The sequence below is a fragment of the Bos grunniens genome, chromosome 25 (genome assembly GCF_055505025.1).
Source record: "Bos grunniens cultivar Pamir isolate PY7600 chromosome 25, Bosgru_T2T1.0, whole genome shotgun sequence".
Taxonomy (NCBI): domain Eukaryota; kingdom Metazoa; phylum Chordata; class Mammalia; order Artiodactyla; family Bovidae; genus Bos; species Bos grunniens.
In genome coordinates this window covers 436,357-457,261 of record NC_141189.1, presented here as the reverse complement: position 1 = coordinate 457,261, position 20,905 = coordinate 436,357, and the positions used below count along the sequence as shown (strand labels likewise).

Below are 20,905 nucleotides of genomic sequence, written 5' to 3'. Positions count from 1 at the left end.
TTCCCCGCTGTCAGCCCTGCAATCTGGCACTATATGCTCCTTGTTCCATTGGAGCTAACACTTCTGTAAAAGGAGATCTAACTGTCAAGAGTTCAAAATTCCAGGGGTCTGTGGAGTCCTGCCACCAATTCACCCCCCAGAGTTGTGTGTGAATCAGGTAAAAACGCTCATTACAGGCTTAGGATTGAGGATACTAAAGTGAGAACATGAATGAATTTAGAACGTTTGGAAAGTCTGATTTTAAAAGTATTTGTTTATCTTTAAAGTCCAATAAGAAAATTTTACTCTTGCTTATTTTGTCTGAGGAATAAACATGGAAAGATACTGAAAAAAAAAAGCTACGAAATTTGAGGCTTTGAAGAAGGGAATTAAAAGAGAATGGGTCTCATGAAGAGTAACTCCTTTCAGACGGAGAAGCTGAGAGGAGAAAGAAATTGATTTAAGAAAATATCTTACTATTAGAGCTGAGGCCTTCTGCCATTTAGTCAAATTTTCTTTTCTGCATGCAGGGTCACCTTATACAGACTCGTACAGACACACAATACAGCTACCATCTCCACTGATACGCAGAGGGGTGCCCTGGCCACCGCTTCAGACCACCTTGTGGGCACTCAGGATGCTCAGGACTCTGTCCTGTGTGTGTCTGGGAAGTGACTCCCAGGAGGTCCATCCACTGAGCCGAGTTCCACTCTGTTTTGAAGCAGCCCTTTAAATCCCTGAGGCCAGCGCCCCTCTCTCATCACATAAAATGTCCCCCCGTGTGTCACTGCTCCTCATCAACATGGCTGCTGCTTTTATAATCAGTCTTCAGATATGGTCACCTGATTCTATTATTTTTTATTATGCTGAAGTCAATCAAGTGTCTTATATCTTACTAGCATATTAATATGTCAGATTCAGAGAAATAATTCAAGTATGAAGCCAACTGATTATCCTCCTATCCATATGAAGTATAAATATAATCTCTGGAAGTTGGTGAAGGACAGGGAAGCCTGGTGTGCTGCAGTCCATGGGGTCGCAAAGAGTTGGACATGACTAAGTGACTGAACAATGATAAAATATTATCTCAATTGATAATGAATGTACAGTGCATAGGGGAAAGTGGGAGAAAAGTGTTTTAAAAATTGGATCAAGCTTATCTAGTAAAATTAGCAGTTGCAAATATTGTTTGAGGGAAGAACATAATGAATTATGAAAATTTCCTCTTATGTGAAAGGAAAAAAGCAAAAGTCACAGAACATTCTCAAAGTAGACATATTTATTTATTTAGAAACTGCTTATTTTCTGTGAACCAATTTCCATTTTAAGAGTTTGTGGGGTTTCCATAATGGCTCATGGTAAAGAATCCTGCCAATGCAGGAGACATGAGTTCAATCCCTGGTCCAGGAAGATCCCATGTGCCTTCAGAGGAACTAAGGCCGTGAACCACAACCATCAAGCCTGTGCTCCACAGCCTGGGGGCCACAGCTCCTGATCCCACGCTCTGCCACCACTGAAGCCTGGGGGCCCTGGGGCCCACGCTCCATAAGAAGAGAAGCCGCTGCAACGAGAAGGTCAGGCACCACAACCAGAGTGCTCCCCGCTCACCGCAACCAGAGCAAACCTGTGCAGCAGCAAGGACCCAGCACAGCCCCCACCCAAGAAAAGAGCCTGTGAAAGAACAGCTGAAGCCCACGCAGTGCTGTGCCTACCCGTCCAGTGGCCTGAGCAGCGGGCGCTGCAGGCCAGCCTTCTGGGGTAACTGTGGAGTAGGCAGCGAGCTTGCCTGCCTGCCTGTGGACTAGGCCAGCACCTCAGATCCAGTAGCGTTGCACTCAGCTGCTGAAGTGACCCATTCACGGTGAAGTCCTCCTTGGTCAGAGCTTGCTCAGCTGCCACCTGCTCTTCCCCTTTAATCTCTTCAGAATCTGCAGATGTGGAGATCAGGCACGACCTCCCAAGAGTGTTCACAGGAAAGGATGCCGCGCACCGGCAGAACTTCCCGGGTGAGCATCCGCCAAGTCAGACCCACCGACTGAGCTCCCTGGTTGCCGGGAATGGGTGGTCTCCAGAGTGCAGATGAGAGTCCGTGTCACACAGACCGATGGTAAGAAGTTCACATACATGCCTCTGGGAGAGGCTGGCGGTCGGCCCAGGGATCGTAACTACCAGGAGTCTTAGCTCCTGGAAGCTGCCTGGGTCTGGTTAGTGGAGGCTCCAGGAGCGAAGCGGCAGCAAACTGCAGCTCAGCTCGCTGGCGAAGGTTCCTGGAGGACGCAGCAGGGACAGTAGCTGGGTTTTCAGTGGCAACGATGGCATGAGCTGCCTACAGAAGCTTCTCCCAGGTTCTCTTCGGATTCCTAATGTGGACGCCGCCACTTTTCCTTCTGTAGATGTACTGCTCCATTGGGAAGTAAAGGTTGGTGCCACCTAAGAGGGCCCCTGCTGCAAGGAACGTGATGACGTCGTCCTTCATTTGCCGGACAGCAAGGACCCAGGATAGTGTAAAAGATTCACTTCACATTATGACAAGAATCCAGACAGTGCCGTATGGACCACTGTCTGGGTAGTGTGGGAAAAGCCTGAGAAGATGTTTTAGAGAAGCCAGATAATCTTTCTGATAAAACAAACTTGACTTTCATTCAGTTTGTAGAAATAAAGCTGTGAGTTTTGTTCTTTAGAGGTTTAAAATTTTTGGTAACGTCTTGGCATTTCTGAGAAACTCAGAATACATGTACAAGGCTCAAGAACCTAAAAATATAAAATAGTTCATATTACATTGTTCTTCCTACCCCTTCCCTTCTTGTCAAGTCCTTGCTGCTTCCACAGTCAGCCACGTTTTTGTTTCTCAGGGATAGCTTTCAGAGGTGTATTTTTTTTTTCTTCTAAGTATTTATTTGGCTGTGCCTGTGGGACCTTTTCCATGAGAACTCTTATCTGTCGCATGTGGGTTCTAGTTTCCTGACAAGGGATTGAACTCGGGCCCCTACAATGAGAGTGCAGAGTCTTAGCCCCTGGATCAGGAGAGACGGCCCAGAATGCCATTTTATGGATACACAAGCAACTATGAATATCTATTTGTTCTTCACTCCACATGTGGTGCTAATGGTAAAGAACCCACCTCCCTGTGCAGGAGACATAAGGGACTCAGATTCAATCCCTGGGTCTGGAAGATCCTCTGGAGCAGGAAATGGCAACCCACTCTAGTATCCCTGCCTGGAGCATCGCCATGGGCAGAGGAGCCTGGTGGGCTACAGTCCATAGTGTCACAAAGTGTGGGACGTGACTGAGTGACTGAGCACAACCACATTTAAAACCATACATGGTCGCACACTGTGCACAATGTTTTATGTATCTTGCTTATATTCAGCTGACACTATCTTGGGGAATATTCTCTCTTGGGACACTATTTTCCACAAATCAGTCCACTGAATAGATGATGTACTATAATACGCTTTACTGGTCCACGTTGGAATAAACACTAATATAAAATGACATCTTGACATCACAATAAACTATGTAATGCATAACCTTAGCCTAATTTATTCCATTGCAGGAAAATGTATCAATTTCTAATGCATTAGGAATTTCTACAAATCTAATGGACTTGTAGCCTGAAGTATTTCCAACTGAAATACAGCATCTGATAGGATGTTGCTCGTAAACTAGCACGTTGCTGGATTCCCCCACCTCCACCCCCCCTGAGGAGCTATGCAATGATCATTTCTCTTTCCTTAAGACTCAACCTCTCCTCTCCCAGATTTCTCCCTGATCTGTTTTTAAAAACATTCTCCAACCTCTTCTGCCCTTGTGACTTCTCTATAATCTGCTCCTCTTCTTAGCACTGTCCTTCATTCTCACGCCCTCATTGCCTGGCCTGGTCTCTACCTGCCATCTCAACATTGCCCATCATTGCTCCACCCACTCCCCTGGAGATGGTATCAGTACGGCCAGATGGTTGAGTATAGAAAAATGGTTCGTGGATGATATTGAATCACTGAGCCTGGATGAGAAGGAGACATCCACAGGGGAGTCTAAGGTAGCTGGGGAAGAAGGAGAATTTAGGTTTTATCTGTGGTCTTCATTCAGGGGAAGATGCTACAGAGCCCACCAGGGAAGGAGAAGTCAGAGTCAGAGGTAAATACTTGGGAGGTGGTGTCCAGAAATTCCAGCAAGAACTCTGGAGAGAAGAGTGAGGGAGAGCGCCTGCTGTGAGGCTGCTGTGAGTGTCGGGCAGGGACACACACGGGGCAGCAGAGAAAGGAGCAGGAAGGTGATAACAGGCTTCCCAAGGGAGGGAGAGTGTCATGGTGATAGTGATGTGCACACAGTTACACATGTCATGGAGATGAGGGAGGACGGAAAAGAGCCAGTGAGAGGGGAGGGCGGATGCAACTAATACACCCTGTACACTGTTTCCTGAGAGGCCAAGAGCAGAGGCCGAGAGAGAGGCTGAGCCACAGCACAGGACACAATGAAGGAGACATCAGTTCAGTTCAGTTGCTCAGTCATGTCCGACTCTTTGCGACCCCATGCATCGCAGCACGCCAGGCCTCCCTGTCCATCACCAAGACCCGGAGTTCACTGACACTCACATCCATCGAGTCAGTGATGCCATCCAGCCATCTCATCCTCTGTGGTCCCCTTCTCCTGCCCCCAATCCCTCCCAGCATCAGGGTCTTTTCCAATGAGTCAACTCTTTGCATGACATAAACATAAAAGTTGATAAATAAAAACACAGGTGTTCAAGTCAAGATTTTGATAAAACGCTCTTTTAAGGAATACAATTGGGATTTTAAGGAACTCCTTTTAAGGAATATAGAAATAAAATTGCAGGTGAGATATTAACTCTTAGATGATGATTCACAAGAATGACTCCCTTGCCTAAAGAGTGACACCATCAGAAGCAATTCTGTGCAGAGGTGAGCAGGGAGACGGCACAGCACCATGGTGGAGACACGTGGTCAATGGAGACACTGGGCCTTCACGGGAGGAGGGGGTTCCTGTAGACCCCACACGCCAGTGTGCTGAGAACTTCGAGCAGGAGTTACTTGAGCCATTGAGAGTCACTGTACTTGAAGCGGTTTTTGTTTAAATATAATTTTATTTCTTTTGGCTGCCCTGGGTCTTCTTTGCTGCCTGCAGGCTCTCTCCACTTGTAGCGAGCAGGGCCTGTGCTCTAGTTGGGTGGTTGGGCTTCCCGCTTTGGTGGCTCCTCTTGCTGTGGAGCACTGGGCTCTAGGATGCCTGGGCTCAGTCTTTGCGGTATACAGACTTAATTTCTCTGTGGCATGAGGGATCTTCTGGGGACCAGAGATCGAACCAGTGTTCCCTGCCCTGCAAGTAGATTCTTAACCACTGGACCACCAGGGAAGCCCCTGTACTTGAAGTTTTCATTGGAGCTACCTAAAACATGATAAACGTGATCTCAGCAAGAGGGGGAAGGAGCAGTGAGTGCACGGCCTGCCTTCCACCAAAGAGAGCCTGCTGGGTTTGCACAGACCCCTTTCCGTTTCTGAATCGCAGTTGTCATTTACTCACTTCCTCTTTTTCCACCTGAAACCCACACATCTCTTAAATTCTCCAAGCAATCTTCCTGGTGGCTATCTTCCATGGAAGTAGAATTTCTAGGCAAAAGATTCTATGCAATCTTTCTATGTGAATATCAGAAGAAGGTGAACATTTTGTTTGAGGTTATGGTTCTGGAAATTCAGAATTAAATATGTTTCAGCTCACATTGGCCAAACCTGCTGTACCTGGCCTCAGCCTCCTGTATTTTAGCTGGCTCAATGGTGTCATTAAGGTCCTGGGATCCCTCTAGCCCCTCAACTACTGCATCCAGCTCCTACGGCATGGCAAAAAAAAAAAAAAAAAAAAAAGCTCTCTGGTCCCATTAAGATCCCTGTTGATTGCAGATCCTGTGATCTTGCTGGTGCCTTGACTTACTGCAGCTTCCTAAGTCCTTACCTAGGATTTGTTGGCATAAAGTTCAACCAGGAAAAACAGAAAACAAAACCTATTTTAGTGTGTCTCTTGATATTTGGTTTTGTTTTTACATTTGCAAGAGCAAAACAGAGAAAATGAAGCAAAAGGTACTTTCAAACATATGTGGTTAACTGATTTAGAATTACTGATTCAAAGAGTGTCTATAAAAATAAAATGTGACTTCCACTTCCAGCTTTAAGAGGAACAGTATCTGAACTTCCTCACCTGGCACTGGTAATTAGAAAGCTGAACAAAATACTGGGAACAACTGTTTGCAGATCCTGGACAGCAGGCCATGCAGGACTAAGTTCCTAGAGTGAAGATGCATACACAGATCCATCTGCAGACTCCCGGCTGTCTGCCTTCAGGCAATTTCCATGCTGCAGGTACAGGGAGGGGAACCCAGATGCAGCCCAGGAAAGCCCTGATCTGAGAACACAGGTGAGCCAGGGAGGCACAGAAGATGATATGTGTGGGGCAGGGGATTGAAAAGAAACAGCTACTCAGACAGAAAGAATGATTCCAAGTGCCTAATGAGCCCGCTGAGTCTCTGTCATCTGATCACACACAGGTGAAATTCCACAAGGATGAGCAGGAACAACTTTTGAGGAAAGAATGGTTACTGGAGATCTATGCATTGAGTGGGACTGGATGCCATGATCTTAGTTTTCTGAATGTTGAGCTTTAAGCCAACTTTTTCACTCTCCTCTTTCAATTTCATCAAGAGGTTCTTAATTCTTCTTCACTTTCTGCCATAAGGGTGGTGTCATCTGAATATCTGAAGTTGTTGATATTTCTCCTGGCCATCTTGATTTCAGCTTGTGCTTCATCCAACCCAGCGTTTCTCATGATGGACTCTGCATATAGGTTAAATAAGCACAGTGACAATATACAGCCTTGATGTACTCCTTTTCCTATTTGGAACCAGTCTGTTGTTCCATGTTCAGTTCTAACTGTGGCTTCCTACAGGTTTCTCAAGAGGCAGGTCAGGTGGTCTGGTATTCCCATTTCTTTCAGAATTTTCCACAGTTTGTTGTGATGCACACAAAGGCTTTGACATCGTCAATGTTTTTCTGGAACTCTCTTGTTTTTTTGATGATCCAGGGGATGTTGGCAATTTGATCTCTGGTTCCTCTGCCTTTTCTAAAATCACCTTGAACTTCTGGAAGTTCACGGATCATGTATTGCTGAAGCTTGGCTTGGGGAATTTTGAATATTACTAGTGTGTGAGATGAGTGCAATTGTGCGGTAGTTTGAGCACTCTTTGGCATTGCCTTTCTTTGGGATTGGAATGAAAACTGACCTTTTCCAGTCCTGTGGCCACTGCCGAGTTTTCCAAATTTGCTGGCATATTGAGTGCAGCACTTTCACAGCATCATCTTTTAGGATTTGAAATAATAGATGAAAAGATAGATGGAGAAACAGCAGAAACAGTGGCTGACTTTATTTTGGGGGGCTCCCAAATCACCACAGATGGTGATTTCAGCCATGAAATTAAAAGATGCTTATTCCTTGGAAGGAAAGTTGTGACCATCTTAGATAGCATATTAAAAAGCAGAGACAGTACTTTGCCAACAAAAGTCCATCAAAGCTATGGTTTTTCCAGTAGTCATGTATGGATGTGATAGTTGGACTATAAAGAAAGCTTAGCACAGAAGTATAGATGCTTTTGAACTGTGGTGTTGGAGAAGATGCTTGAGAGTCCCTTGGACTGCAAGGAGGTCCAACCAGTGAATCCTAAAGGAGATCAGCCCTGGGTGTTCATTGGAAGGACTGATGCTGAAGCTGAAACTCCAAAACTTTGGCCACCTGATGTGAAGAGCTGACACATTAGAAAAGATCCTGATGCTGGGAAAGATTGAAGGCAGGAGGAGAAGGGGACGACAGAGGATGAGATGGTTGGATGTCATCACCAATTCAACGGACATGAGTTTGGGTGAACTCAGGGAGTTGCTGATGGACAGGGAAGGCTGGCACGCTGCGGTTCATGGGGTTGCAAAGAGTCAGACACGATGGAGCAACTGAGGTGAACTGAACTGAATGCATTGAATAATGTCCAACATTCATGTGGGGCTGAGAATCCTCAGCAGCCAGAGTGAAGGAACCTCCTTGAATATGTAGGGCATTCAACTGAGACAGAAAATGCATGTATCAGAGCTGAAACTAAAAAAAAAAAAAAGAGAGAGAGAGAGAGATGAAACTAATCACAAGCCTTAAAATAAAGGGCACATAGAATTGTACTAACAAACCTTAGCAATAATCATCAAAAGTGTCTGTTATAAAAGTAATCATTTCCTACTAGGAAAAACCAAAGTGAAGACTTTCAGAAAACATACAAAGAAAACAAACCAAAAGACATTTCTATCACCCAGGAAACTTCAAGACACTTAGGAGTCCTGTGTCAGACAGCAGGTCTGATGTATATTTCATATCATCTCATACCCATCCACAAAATGAATATAAACCCCTTTATATACACTGCAAATATGCTAGAATATTCAAGAAATTGACTACTTTCTGGAAAAATATGAATTCTCAAGACCAATATTTAAAGCAGCTATAAGAAAAGAAAAATAAGCAAGGAAGGCTATAAAATAAATTTTTTCAAGAATTACTTCTGAAAATCATGTGAAGGCTATGCAAGCAAAGAACAACTGACCACAAAAGCACCACATAATTTTAGAGAATCAAGAATAGAGGAACAGAAGAAATCTGTATTTTGTGAACATAATTTAACCCTGATAGGAGTCGGACACAACTGAGTGACTTCACTTTCACTTTTCATTTGTGTGCATTGGAGAAGGAAATGGCAACCCCCTCCAGTGTTCCTGCCTGGAGAATCCCAGGGATGGAGAAGCCTGGTGGGCTGCGGTCTATGGGGTTGCACAGAGTCAAAGCAACTTAGCAGCAGCAGCAGCATGAGAACTTGACATAAGTGACATAAAACAAAACGACACACCAGTTTTACCTACTATTCTTGGTCTCCTAATCCATTAAATGCTAATTAATGATATATGAATCATTGCAGAGAAATGCCCCACCTCTAAAAAAACTTAGGTTTACTCACAATTTTTGTTCCTTTAAAATAAGTCAAGCTGTACAGTCTAAGAAGTGCTTGCTCCAGAAGATGTGGAATATATATACAATGGAAAATTACTCAGTCATAAAATCAAATGAAATAATGCCATTTGCAGCAACATGGATGAACATGGTGATTTCACTTTAAGTGAAGTAAGTCAGACAGAAAAAGACAAGCATCGTATGATATCACACATGTGGAATATTGAAGAATGATACAGATGAACTTATTTACAAAGCAGAGGTAGAGTCACAGACATAGAAAACACGCTTATGGTTACCAAAGAGGACACGGGGGTGTGGGAAGAGGTGAGTCAGGAGTTTGGGGTCAGTACGCACGCACTGCTGTGTGTACACCAGGTGACACAAGGAGCTGCTGTGTAGTGAGGGAGCTGTACTCAGTATCTTGTGACGACCTGTAATGGGAAAGAATCCGGAAGAATATATAGTCGCTCAGTCGTGTCCAGCTCTTTGGGACTCCAGGGCCTGTACCTGCCAGGCTCCTCTCAAAGGACGGGTCACAAAGAGCTGGACACAACAGTGGGACTATCTCAGCCAACTTGGAGAAAGACATGACGCCTTGTCAGTGCTGCAGTAAAGTTTTCTCTAAGATGCCTGCCCTGTAGGGAACAATTTGAACATATTCTGAACTTCAGTTGTGCTTGCAAGTAATTTTGTCAGGAGAAAGAGTTGGTGAAAGAAAACACAGCTGACCCAGGGGAAACTAACCAGGCAGGAAAACACAAAACACCGCTTAACACACAATAAACATTAAACTGATTGAGGACATTGCAGGAAGTGTCATAATTCATGCTCTATTTGTCCACACTTAATTGAGTGTGCTCAGTTAAGACACTCTGTGTCTAGAGTGCGCTGTCATTCTTGGCTAATTTAAAATATAGTGTATTAATAGGAAATTGGAGGCATAATAAGGCAAACAGATCAGGAGATAACTGTCCTCGAAAAGAGAGTTGATGACTTACAGTTCCCAAGAGGAGGGACAGGCCACGCCATTGGGCCACATGGGAAAGGATCGGCCTTGTCCAGAGAGGGAGGGAGGGGAACTCAGCACAGGGGCCTTTACTGTGACTCCTCAGGAGGGAACAGTGAGCTGGGTGTGCAGGCTCAGGACTGGCTGGTGCGCGTGATGTTAGCGGCCATCCTCGGTATCTGCCTCTGGGTGACAAGGGAAGGGGACAGTGGCCCGGAGCGCAGCTTAAATGTCACCTCCTCAGAGACACGTCCCTGTGTGCATCTGCAGTGACAGCTCCCCCATGTCTCCTGCCCTTACCACCTCGGTCCTTCACGGCCCCAGGGCCGGCCCTGTCAGCACCCGCTGGGGCTCGTCACCCATCAGTCCTCTGTCCCAGGACTCCTCTCCTCCCCGTGCCCCCCCCCCCCCGCCCCAGCTCCCCCATCCCGCTGTGCCGTGTCCTGCCCTTCACTCCATGGAGCTGACTGTTCTACAAGCTGTTCTGTTTATTCCTTGTCTCCCTCCACAGCGTCAGCTCTGTGGGAGCAGCAGAATCCTTTCTTTTTAAAGTATGGTGGTTTTCTGTTTTACTCTCCTCTTGAATGTCAAGGACTGTGAGGTGTCGTGGCTGGGTCCCTGTCCCCAGCACAGGCCTGGCACAGAGCACATGCGCTCTCAGCATTTGGGGAAGAACCAGCAGTGGTAAGCCTTGTTGCTGCCCCCCAGGGGACTGTTAAAAACAAGACAACAGCCCCAAAGGAGTTGCTTAGTTATGAACCGTGCTAGCAAAATAGACTTAAATGCAGTTTTGGCTCTTCCAGAAATGAAATCTTGAACCAGTCAGCCAGGGATCTTCTGATTATCACTAGTTAAGTCATCTGCCTGAGAAAGCTTTCCAGCCTCTAATGGAAAGTAACCTCACAGTAACCACTTGGATTCTTTGCCCAGTACAACTTCCTTGTTCCTGATCCCTTATGCCTATAAAAGTCTTTTATTTTGTGCAACTCCTCAGAGTTTCTAACTGCTAAATTGGATGCTGCCTGATTCATAAATCTTTAAATAAAGGCACTAAGATTTTAAAATTTTACTGAGTTGAATTTTATTTTAATAGAGCTTATAGCTTATTTTGGAGAAGGCCATGGCACCCCACTCCAGTACTCTTGCCTGGAAAATCCCATGGATGGAGGAGCCTGGTAGGTTGAGGTCCATGGGGTCGCTAAGAGTCGGACATGACTGAGCAACTTCACTTTGATTTTTCAAATGGCAACCCACCCCAGTGTTCTCGCCTGGAGAGTCCCAGGGATGGGGGAGCCTGGTGGGCTGCCGTCTATGGGGTCGCACAGAGTCGGACACGACTGAAGGGACTTAGCAGCAGCATAGCTTATTTTAAGATTATATTTGGCTTTTAAGAGATTGTTATAGATTCAATCAAGCTTACTGTGAACGATGTCAGATTCAGGATCTCCGAAGAAGATTTAGCTTCAGGACCAGGGACCAGGATTGATCACTCAAGAGCATTTGTGTAGCAGAGTTTTATGACAGTGGGAAAAGGTCAGAGAAAGCTTCTGACGTGGACAGCAGAAGGGGGTGGAGAGTGCCCTCCCCCCCCCCCGTTGATGGTGTTAGCAAGGGATGTATATACTTTTTAAATTAGTTACTACATTAAATCAAAAGAATGTCTCAAGTTTGTGAAAGTTTTACCAGACCCACTCCCACAATTAACATTTTAGGATAACAGGATTAGAATTTAACAGAAAGATCCTGCCAGACCCATTCCCATAATATACATTCTAAGATATCAGGATTAATCAGAAGGTTTTCAGGAAGAAGAAACTGTCCTCAAGCAGGATACATTGTTGTTATATGATCCCTAGTACAGAGTTTAATTGGCTCAGATGGTAAAGCATCTACCTACAATGTGGGAGACCCGGGCTGGATCCCTGGCTTGGGAAGATCCCCTGGAGAAGGAAACAGCAACCCACTCCAGTACTCTTGCCTGGAAAATCCCATGGACAAAGGAGCCTGGTAGGCTACAGTCCATGGGGTTGCAGAGTCAGGCATGACCAAGCAACTTTACTTTCTTTCACAGAGTTTAAACTGACTTGTGTAGTCATCAGTTCTGGGCCTAAAGAAAGAAAGAAACAAAAACAAAAACAAAAACAAATGCTTTGAGTGACTAAGACTAAGGAATGTAGAGAAAAAAAAAAAAAAAAGATGTTTGTCCTTTCTTCCTCCTTGAGAACTCCAGGCCCCTCTCTCCTCAGCTTCCCTCGGACTTCTTATCAACCTGCCTAGGAATTGACTCTCTCACTTTGAGCACCTCTTCAGCCTGTGAGCTCGATGAGAACATCGGGCCAGAAAGATAAAAGACCTTGAGTAAATGTTATGATGACTGAATAACTGTACAGATAAAATGACTACACAGAGTCCATGTGAAGGTTACATTCACTGAAGATCAGCTTTTTCTTCCTCCTCCCTCCCTCTTTTCAGAACAGAAGTTCAAGGGACCTTATATCACCCTCACCTCATACGGAACTCCAGTGGTCTGGGTGAGTTTTATATTTTCTCTATTTGTACACTGGAAGACATTTCATGACTGTACCCCTCAAAACTGAGAAAATTACTACTTGAGGGGCAGGGACCCTCCATGTTGTCTAAGTCAAAAGAGAACAATATGTGAACACAGAATATTGGGATGTCTTGGTCCCCTGGGCAGCTGGAAGGAGGGAGACAAAGGCAGAGGGGTGCTGTTTCCACCTCCCTCCTCCCAACATGACACACTTGTCCCTCTTTGTACTTAATCAATCTGATCCTGATTATCTGGAGATTGACATGTCTGCTGGCAGATGGTGTGGTCTTAGGTCACAGCATTAAGGCCACCAGACCTCAGTTCTGAGCTGTTTGCCAGACCTAGGACAAGTCTTCAGCGTCTTAGATCTGCTGTTTTATCCCTGAGCATTGACAGCGGTACTCCCTGTGTGAGGCCCAGAGCCAGAGGCATCGGCACTTGGATTGGTCACGGAAAGGCTGCAGCCCCGTGAAGGCTGCCCCTAGAACCCCAGCCGGAACACAAGTGGTACGTGCAATATCTGGATGAAGCAGTGAAGATGTCAGCGAGAGACACTCAGTTGGTGCCAGGACAGCATTGAATTAGAGCACTGGGCTTTTCTCCACTCACTTCCAGAGGGTCAGGCCCTATTGCCACTGGCCACATACCCTGACTGATAACCATCTCCTGGGAACTCCAAGTCACAGCCTGGTGGCTGGGCCTCCAGAGGGCTGAAGGATGTGTCAGGAGCAGTTTGTCCACAGATGCTGGGCACCCCAGGGCTCTGACAGGGGCTGGTGAGGCTGGCATGGCAGGGTCCCACAGCACAGAGTATTGGGGTGCCTGGTCGGGGCTGCCATCATCTAGGGCCATAGCACCATGAAGGCCCCTGGTAATTTCTGAGCTCAGAAGCTAAAGCAAGGTTGAGCCTGATTAGTACTTGGTTGCAAGACCAGCTGGAAAGACCAGGTGCTGTGGACTTTCCCACTTGTCTCTCCTTTCATCTCTCTCACCCTTGGCCACCCTTGGTCTCTTCTTTGGCCATTGGGAAGTGGACCTATTGTTTAGCCTTGGCCTGAGTGGGTGCTGTGGGGGTTCTGACAATGGGCAGCACAGTTGGGCTGTCGTCCTCTGTGCTTGCTGGCCGCTGTGGGTTGGTGGGCAGGTTGAGTGCCTACAGGAAGGCAGTACTTTATGCCATGGAACTGTGTGCATAAAATGGTTCTAATGGTGACATTGGACCTCTGTGTATTTTCCACATTTAAAGAACTGTAGCATGTCTGTGTGTGTGTGTGTGTGTGTGTGCATGTGTTAAAGACAGGAAAATTCTGAAGCCAAACAAAAAATTGGATCACATGATAAAATATGAATGAGCTTCAAAAACATGACACTGTGTAAGAAACCGGACCTAAATGGCCACAGTTGTACAAAGCCATGTGCTTGAAATACACAGAATAGGCAATTCCATGAGGATGAAAGAGTGAGGAATGTGGAATTTAAGTGACTGATTAACGAACACTAGGTGTCTTTGTAGGGAGATAAAATATAAAATCTTCTGGATCAGATAGTGATGATGGCTACACAACTATATAAATAGGCAATCACTAAGATATAGTGCTTAAAGGAGAATTTTTGGGTATATGATATATATCTCAACTTAAAATGATTAATTTGATTTTTTTTCAAAAATAACAAAACCCACATATTATCCTCAGTGCTTTATTTGGTTCTCACTCTAAGCTCTGTAGACATAAACGAAGATGCCTGTGTCTGTGTGTGCATGCTCAGTCGTGTTTGACTCTTTGTGACCCCACGACCTGCAGATGGCCAGGCTCCTCTGTTCATGGAATTTTCCAGGCAAGAATACTGGAGTGGGTGGCCATTTCCTACTCTAGGATATTTTCCTGCTCCTTCACTGTTTCTTCAGAATTTGTCTCCAGAGCAAGGAGTCAGCCACCACCACTCGCCTAGGCTGAGACTCAGGGCACACACAGGAGTGGGGACGCGCTCTGGTGGGAAAGAGGGAAAGTGTGTCCTGCTCACAGAGTGTAATGTGGGGAAGTCAGAGGCAGGCTGGCAGGAAGAGGGCCGTCCCAGGTGACTGCTTAGATGACAGATTTGGCGTCCCCAATTTGGTACTAAATTGAAAGGAAGAAAAATAAGGAAGGTGACAGTCACTGACCACGCACTGAATCCTGGAGCCCATTGCTGCAGGGGCTGGGGTCTGGTTTTCCAGGTCGGTTGCTGCAGGGCAGGGCCTCGTGGCTGGAAGGAGAGGTTCCCCAACTTCTCAGTGTGTTAAGAAAGTTCTTCATTTCAACACCTTCTCTGGTCGTCTTCAATTGGATACTCTGTGGATAAACTTGAAACAGTGTTTCTTAAATTAACTGCAAACAAAGGTAATAATTACGTTATTGTTGAGTAACAATGATAATGGTGATTTTCATTATAATTAATTTCAAGATTTCTCATTGAATACCTACATTACAGTATAAATGTTAACCAAAATCCCCAACAACCTGTCGGGCCATCTGGTCGACCTCGCCACAGCGGGCACCAATCTGTAGGCTTTGTCATCCTCACATAGATGTATCGGTGTCTCACACCCCCGAAACACAGCGCCTCCACACGGACACCATCCTTTCTACTTCCGAGCCCGAGGAGAATAGAAGGGACTCCTGGCACCCCTCGAATAGATGCAGCCGGACCCGCAGGAAATCCCGTCTGCTGAGTCCTGAGCACTTCACTGGGAACCGTGGCCGCCTGGGAGCAGCCTCAGCGCCGCGAAGGCAGTGGGACGACCGTTCCCCCAAGGAGGCAAGGAAGCGCTTCCGGGCCCCCTTTGGGGAGGAGGACGGGCGGCCGGTCGTCCCTTGCGGTGCCTCCTGTTCTGGACACCAGGGCCGGCCGTCTCCGGGGAGAGGACACACGTTTGTGAATCGGGACTATCGGGGTCCATGGGGGAGGCTGGGAAGACTGGACATGTCTGCGTGCATCCGTGTGGTCCGCACCTCCGGGCGCGTGGGAAACATCGGGAGGCTGTAACCCCGCGGACGCCGGCGCCATGCCCTTTCCTGCTCGCGCTCAGCTGCCCCGGCGGTGCCCGCGGGCAGAAGGGGCCCCGCGGCGCGCTGGTCCACCCGGCCGGGCAGCGACACCGACCGACACCGACCGACACCGACCGACGCCGCCCGCCCTGTCCGCCGACCTGCAGCCCGAATCTCCGGAGACAGCAGGCTCTTCCCGGGTCTCATGGCACCGGGAGCGTTGCCGCTGTCACCCCCGGCCTCTGGAGCTCTGCCCCGGGCTCGGCGGCCGAACCTTCGCGGGAGTCGCCAACGTTCCCCGGGAAGGGACCGGCTCACGGCGTCCGCTGGGTGGCTCCCGACGGGCGGCGCACACGGCCCCGGGCGGACCCCGACCGCCGGGCCGCCCTGACGCCCCGCTTGTCCCGCGCGTCCGCCTGGGAGCCGGCTCCCGGCCCGGCAGGGCGCGGAGACCCAGACACCAGACGGGAGGGCGGGAGCTGGGAAGACCTCCCCGGGCAGCTGCTGGAGAAGGAGCGCTCCTCAGAGATTCCCGAGGCTCGGACCCAGGCGGCCCAGAGGGCAGGCCCTGCTCCCGGGCGGACTTAGGAATTTAGTGAGACTTAGACTGTGGGGACTGTAAAACTGAAACCATGAAAGGACTGGGTAAAATCATGTATGAATGATTTTTATTCTGTGGAGTAGAAAGATTGGAATCATGATACAACATTTGTTTTAAAACAGTCTCTTCAGAAGCCATCAAAGAAATGAATGATAAACAGCCATAGATCACCTTTTCATATTCCACACGGAAGGTCCAGTGATAACAACTCAGCGTGGGAGGAACATTTGTGCAAATACTTGTGCACTAAGATTGTTGATATTAGTATCACTCAGTATAAAAACAGAACATTCAGGAAACAGCCATTAAGAGGGATCTAGGAAGGAAATTTGTGTCGGTACCTACCTGGAAAGATCTGTATAATGAATTGTTGGATAAAAGTAGCCAAGTTATAGGATTTCCACTGGTGCTAAAAGAAAAATATGTACATTTGTACATTTATCTTTAAATGAACTAAGATGGAAAGGCAAATGAATTAGAACAGCTAAAGCAGTTTTATAAAAAGAATACAAGCTTTCCCATAGCTTGGCACTTGGTGCCAGAAAGAAGTGTCTTCAGAAACCAAGATGAGCCACACCGCCTGCTTTTCTGCCCCCTCCTCCTGTGGCCTCCAGGCAGGCAGCTGGCATCCTAGCCCCTTAAAGTCACTGCTCCACTCAGACAGATGCAGATCCAAGGACGGGTTGGTATGACCTTGGCTGTGCAGACTTGGGCTCCTCAGCCTCTTGCCTCATCCTGGGAGCCCCCAGCCAGTCAGTCATCACCCCAGTCTTCCCCACCAGAGGCTACTGGCCCCACTCTGCAGGGGGCAGCCCTTGTCTCTATGAGCTCTGAGCTGTTTTCCCAAAGGAAGGATTTTCCCTTTGCACCGCAGGTATGAAGCAAGGGGATAACTGACTTTTTGCACCTGGACCCATCGTACACTTTGTCCGCACATCTGGCCCCAATTATCCCCATGAGGGTAGAAGAAGGCCTTCCCTTTACATAGGAGGTGTGAGTCAATGGGACTCCTGAGCTTTCACATCTGGACCTTTCATGCACATTTGCTATGCACTGCGCTCCTGAAGACACAAGACAGAGACAGGGTTAGGCCTCTTAGCGTGGTGTGGCCATTGATTTCATGAAATATCCAGGGTCTCTAAGCAACACCAGGGTGGTAAGAATAAAGAAGCAGCATGCAATCATTCAAGCCACACACAGACACACACACAGGAGAGGCTATAGAATCCACCTGATCCTAAGGGAAAATGCAACTCTGGAATCAACCATGTCAATGTGTCTTGCAGAAGTAAGATCATCTAAATGACTTGATTCTTTAATAAATTTTCAATTATCAATAAATATTTGTTGTCCTTGTGTTTATTCTGAGATGACTGAGAGTAACGTGGCCAGTTTTACATTTACTTTAAAAATATTTATTTCATGGGGCAAAATTTAATAAAACTTTACCTTTCTTCAAGCAAAACTCCATCATACAGTATTTTAAAAAATACTACTTTCCAGAGCGTGAGCTATCAAGTTTTTCTAAAGGGCAGATAGTAAATATTTTAGATTGTCATCTGACCTCTGCTGCATCTATTCAATTCTGTTATTGCAGCAGGAAAGCAGTCTTAGATATCTTTATAGACACTGAAATTTGACAGTCATATAATTCATAGGTCTCAAAAAACTTTATAACATTTTAAATAATAAAAACCATTCTCAGCTTGTAGGTCCAACCAGCACAGGTTGTGGTAGAATTTGACCCAGGGGATGCAGGATGCTATGGCCTGATCTATAAAACCACAGTGGAACTGTGAGAGGAAGCATGCTGACTGAAACTGCCCACCCTGGCCAGGAACCACAGTAACCATTTGCATGAGTTGTTTTATGACAGGAGGTCCTGGTAAGGAACACGGAACTAATAAGCCACCACCAACCAAAAGAGTTGGGGAAAGGTCAAGGACACACCACATGTCCGACACCTCCCAGAATCCTCTCTGGCATCCATCTTGGCTGAACAAGGTGTGCACCAGCAGGAAGGACTCTGAGTCAGAATGACTGGCTAAAGACAACCCGAAAACTCCTCCCATCACCATAAAACCACTGTGAGCCGCGGCAGAGCTGTTCTGGGTCCCCTTACCCTGCTGCTCTCCATGCGGGTGCACTTGCCCAATAAAATCTCTGGCTTTGTCAGACATGTGTCTCCTCAGACAATTCACTTCTGAGTGTTCGACAGGAGCCCAGTTTTGGGCCCTGGAAGGGTCCCCCTTCCTGCAACAGTACCACCTGATGTGGAACACCCACTTTGTTTTCAGGAATCAGTGACCTGTAAGGATGTGGTTGTGAGCTTCATCCAAAAAGACCAACCCTGTCTTGTGATGCTGGAGACATCAGTCATCTGTGGGTGAGACTGTCACCATTTAATAGAGAATCACCCAGAGCAGCTTGGCCGGAGTCAACTCTCATCCCCGCTGCCTCTTTTAAGGCTCACATTTACCTGAAGGACATTTTCTATTAATAAATTCTATTTTAAACTAGCCCTGAAAGAGAAGACACTTTTCAGACAAGCACAAGTGAATAAATGAATTATAAAACTTATTACCATGTTCTCAAGCAGTTTAATATTTCACTATATGGGTTTTTTTCTCTATAAACTAGTAGGTTCCATAAGGTGAAGGACATCTAAGAAATTACATAGACAAGATCAGACCCCTGGGAAGTCCTAAATATCTGTCTCCTTGAACTGAGAGGTTAGGGCAAAACTTAGCAACTTCCCAAATTTTAGCTTAATACTGAAAATGGATTTTAGTAATATTTCCAATTAAAGTTTTCAATGCATCAGTTTAGCAGGGGACCTACCAGAGTGAAATTCATCTTTCTTGTGATAATCCAGTTACTCCACACACAAGATGCCTGTGCCTTGAGGCTGTGCAGTTAGAAACTGCCCATATTATCAGGGAAAGAGCACACATTTCAAAGCAAACTATGCGTTTAGGGGAGAGTGGGGGTGGGGGATGATGCAGGGGAAGGAACAAGTCCATCTCCCTGGAAGGTAGAGGGATCAGCTCCTGATTCACTGAGTCGGGAGCATCTATTTTCCACATAGGTTTTCAGAGACGCAGCTGGTGAGGACAGCAGATTGGAGCTGAGCTTGGCTGTCCTCCCACAGAAAGGAGAGCTGAAAATACCAGACTACTGCATGTTGGAGCAGCCTGACAAGGCCACTGTACAGAAACCCCCCTCAAAGCCCAACGTGCCAGTCAAGGTTGTGGACAAAAACAAAAAGTCCCCACAAAATTACAGCCAGGAGAAGTGTGCGTCTGTCTCCCATTTAGATGCAGAGGGAGGCAGCCCAGGGTTGGTCTGGCAGGGCTGTTCCAGAAAGCTCCACTCCTGTCCTAGGAATACTGTCCTGTCATCCCAGGGGCATTTGCCCCCTCCAGGGTGGACATGGAGCAGAATGGAGCTTCCCCTTCTAGGCTGATGTTCCCAGCAGCAAGACAGCAGGAGAAGGAAGAGCCAGGTTCTCTCACCTAGAAAATAGTCAACAAGTTGCACAAATTGTTTTTCCTAAATCCAGGAAGGACAGCTTGTCTCACAAGCATCCCAGCTTCAGAGGATGTTGGGAATGTCTGTAGTCTCAGGCAGCCATGTGCTCAGTTCAAAACTGAGTGTGCAATCACCCCAGGAGAGAAGTGACCAGACTCCTAGGAGCCAAATGGGCGTCTCTGCCATGTTCCCTCTACCCACGCCCTTCCCAGAGCTCTTGCTGTATGAGAGTTTGTCCTTCAAATTGCATCCATTCGCATTTAAGGAATGGGCTGAAAATCATAAGTTCATGGGTGGTTTTCATTAGATTTGCTGGTAGGTCATTGATTGAACTCCATTGCTAATTCACAGAGTGTCTCTGGCCCGGGGTGGCACTGGGGCAGGCATTGTGGGCAAACAATAATAAAGTACCCAGTGGGAGCACCAAGGTGTCAGCAGAGGCTTCAAATCACAGGGGAAAGGAAAACACAGGGATACACTTAGGGTCACCCCCCACATAGTGTTGTAGGAAAATAACTACAATTAAGTAATTACTTCCCTGATGGTTCAGATGGTAAAGAGTCTGCCTGCAGTGCAGGAGATCCAGGCTTGATCCCCAGGTGGAGAAGATGTCCTGGAGAGGGGAGTGGCTCCCACTGCAGTATTCTTGCCCAGAGAACCCCGTGGACAGAGGAGCATGGCGGACTATAGTACATAGCATTGCAGTCAGACCTGACTGAAGCGACAGCATGTACGCACACACTGACACATTGGCAAGAAGACTAGTGAAGACCAGAGACATCAGAAGAACCTAGACCTTTGAAGAGCTTCGAGAGTGCTCCATGCCCAAGATGTAAATGGAGAGTACATGGAAGGCACTGACTACAGCTCCCCCTATGGCTCCTCTTGTCTGTCTCCCCCATTAGTAGGTCAAGAGTGAACCAGGGGACCCTGAGTGTCTGGGCATAGCAGAAGCCCGAGGGCAGGACCCACCCTCCCTGGCCAACCCCCTTCCCTCTGTCTCCACAGCCCAGGGGCCCCAGACACCTGTGCTCCATGCCGCACACAGGTGTAAACAGATGTTATCACTTCTCCTAAAGACTGAAGCACACTGGCGGAGAACTAGCACCTCCCAAACAGTGACACCCAACTTTAGACTAACGTAGAGTTTAGGAAAATACAAA

The 20,905-nt window shown here is 47.0% G+C and overlaps 1 long non-coding RNA gene across 1 annotated transcript; it reads right to left on the bottom strand.

The window, feature by feature from the left end:
* Positions 1 to 11,097: 11,097 nt before the first annotated feature.
* On the bottom strand, positions 11,098 to 14,950 carry LOC147344643 (uncharacterized). The gene is made up of 2 exons (XR_015155079.1): positions 14,746 to 14,950; positions 11,098 to 12,140 (listed from the first exon to the last, which is right to left on the bottom strand). It is a non-coding gene; the product is annotated as an uncharacterized LOC147344643 (long non-coding RNA).
* Positions 14,951 to 20,905: the final 5,955 nt, after the last annotated feature.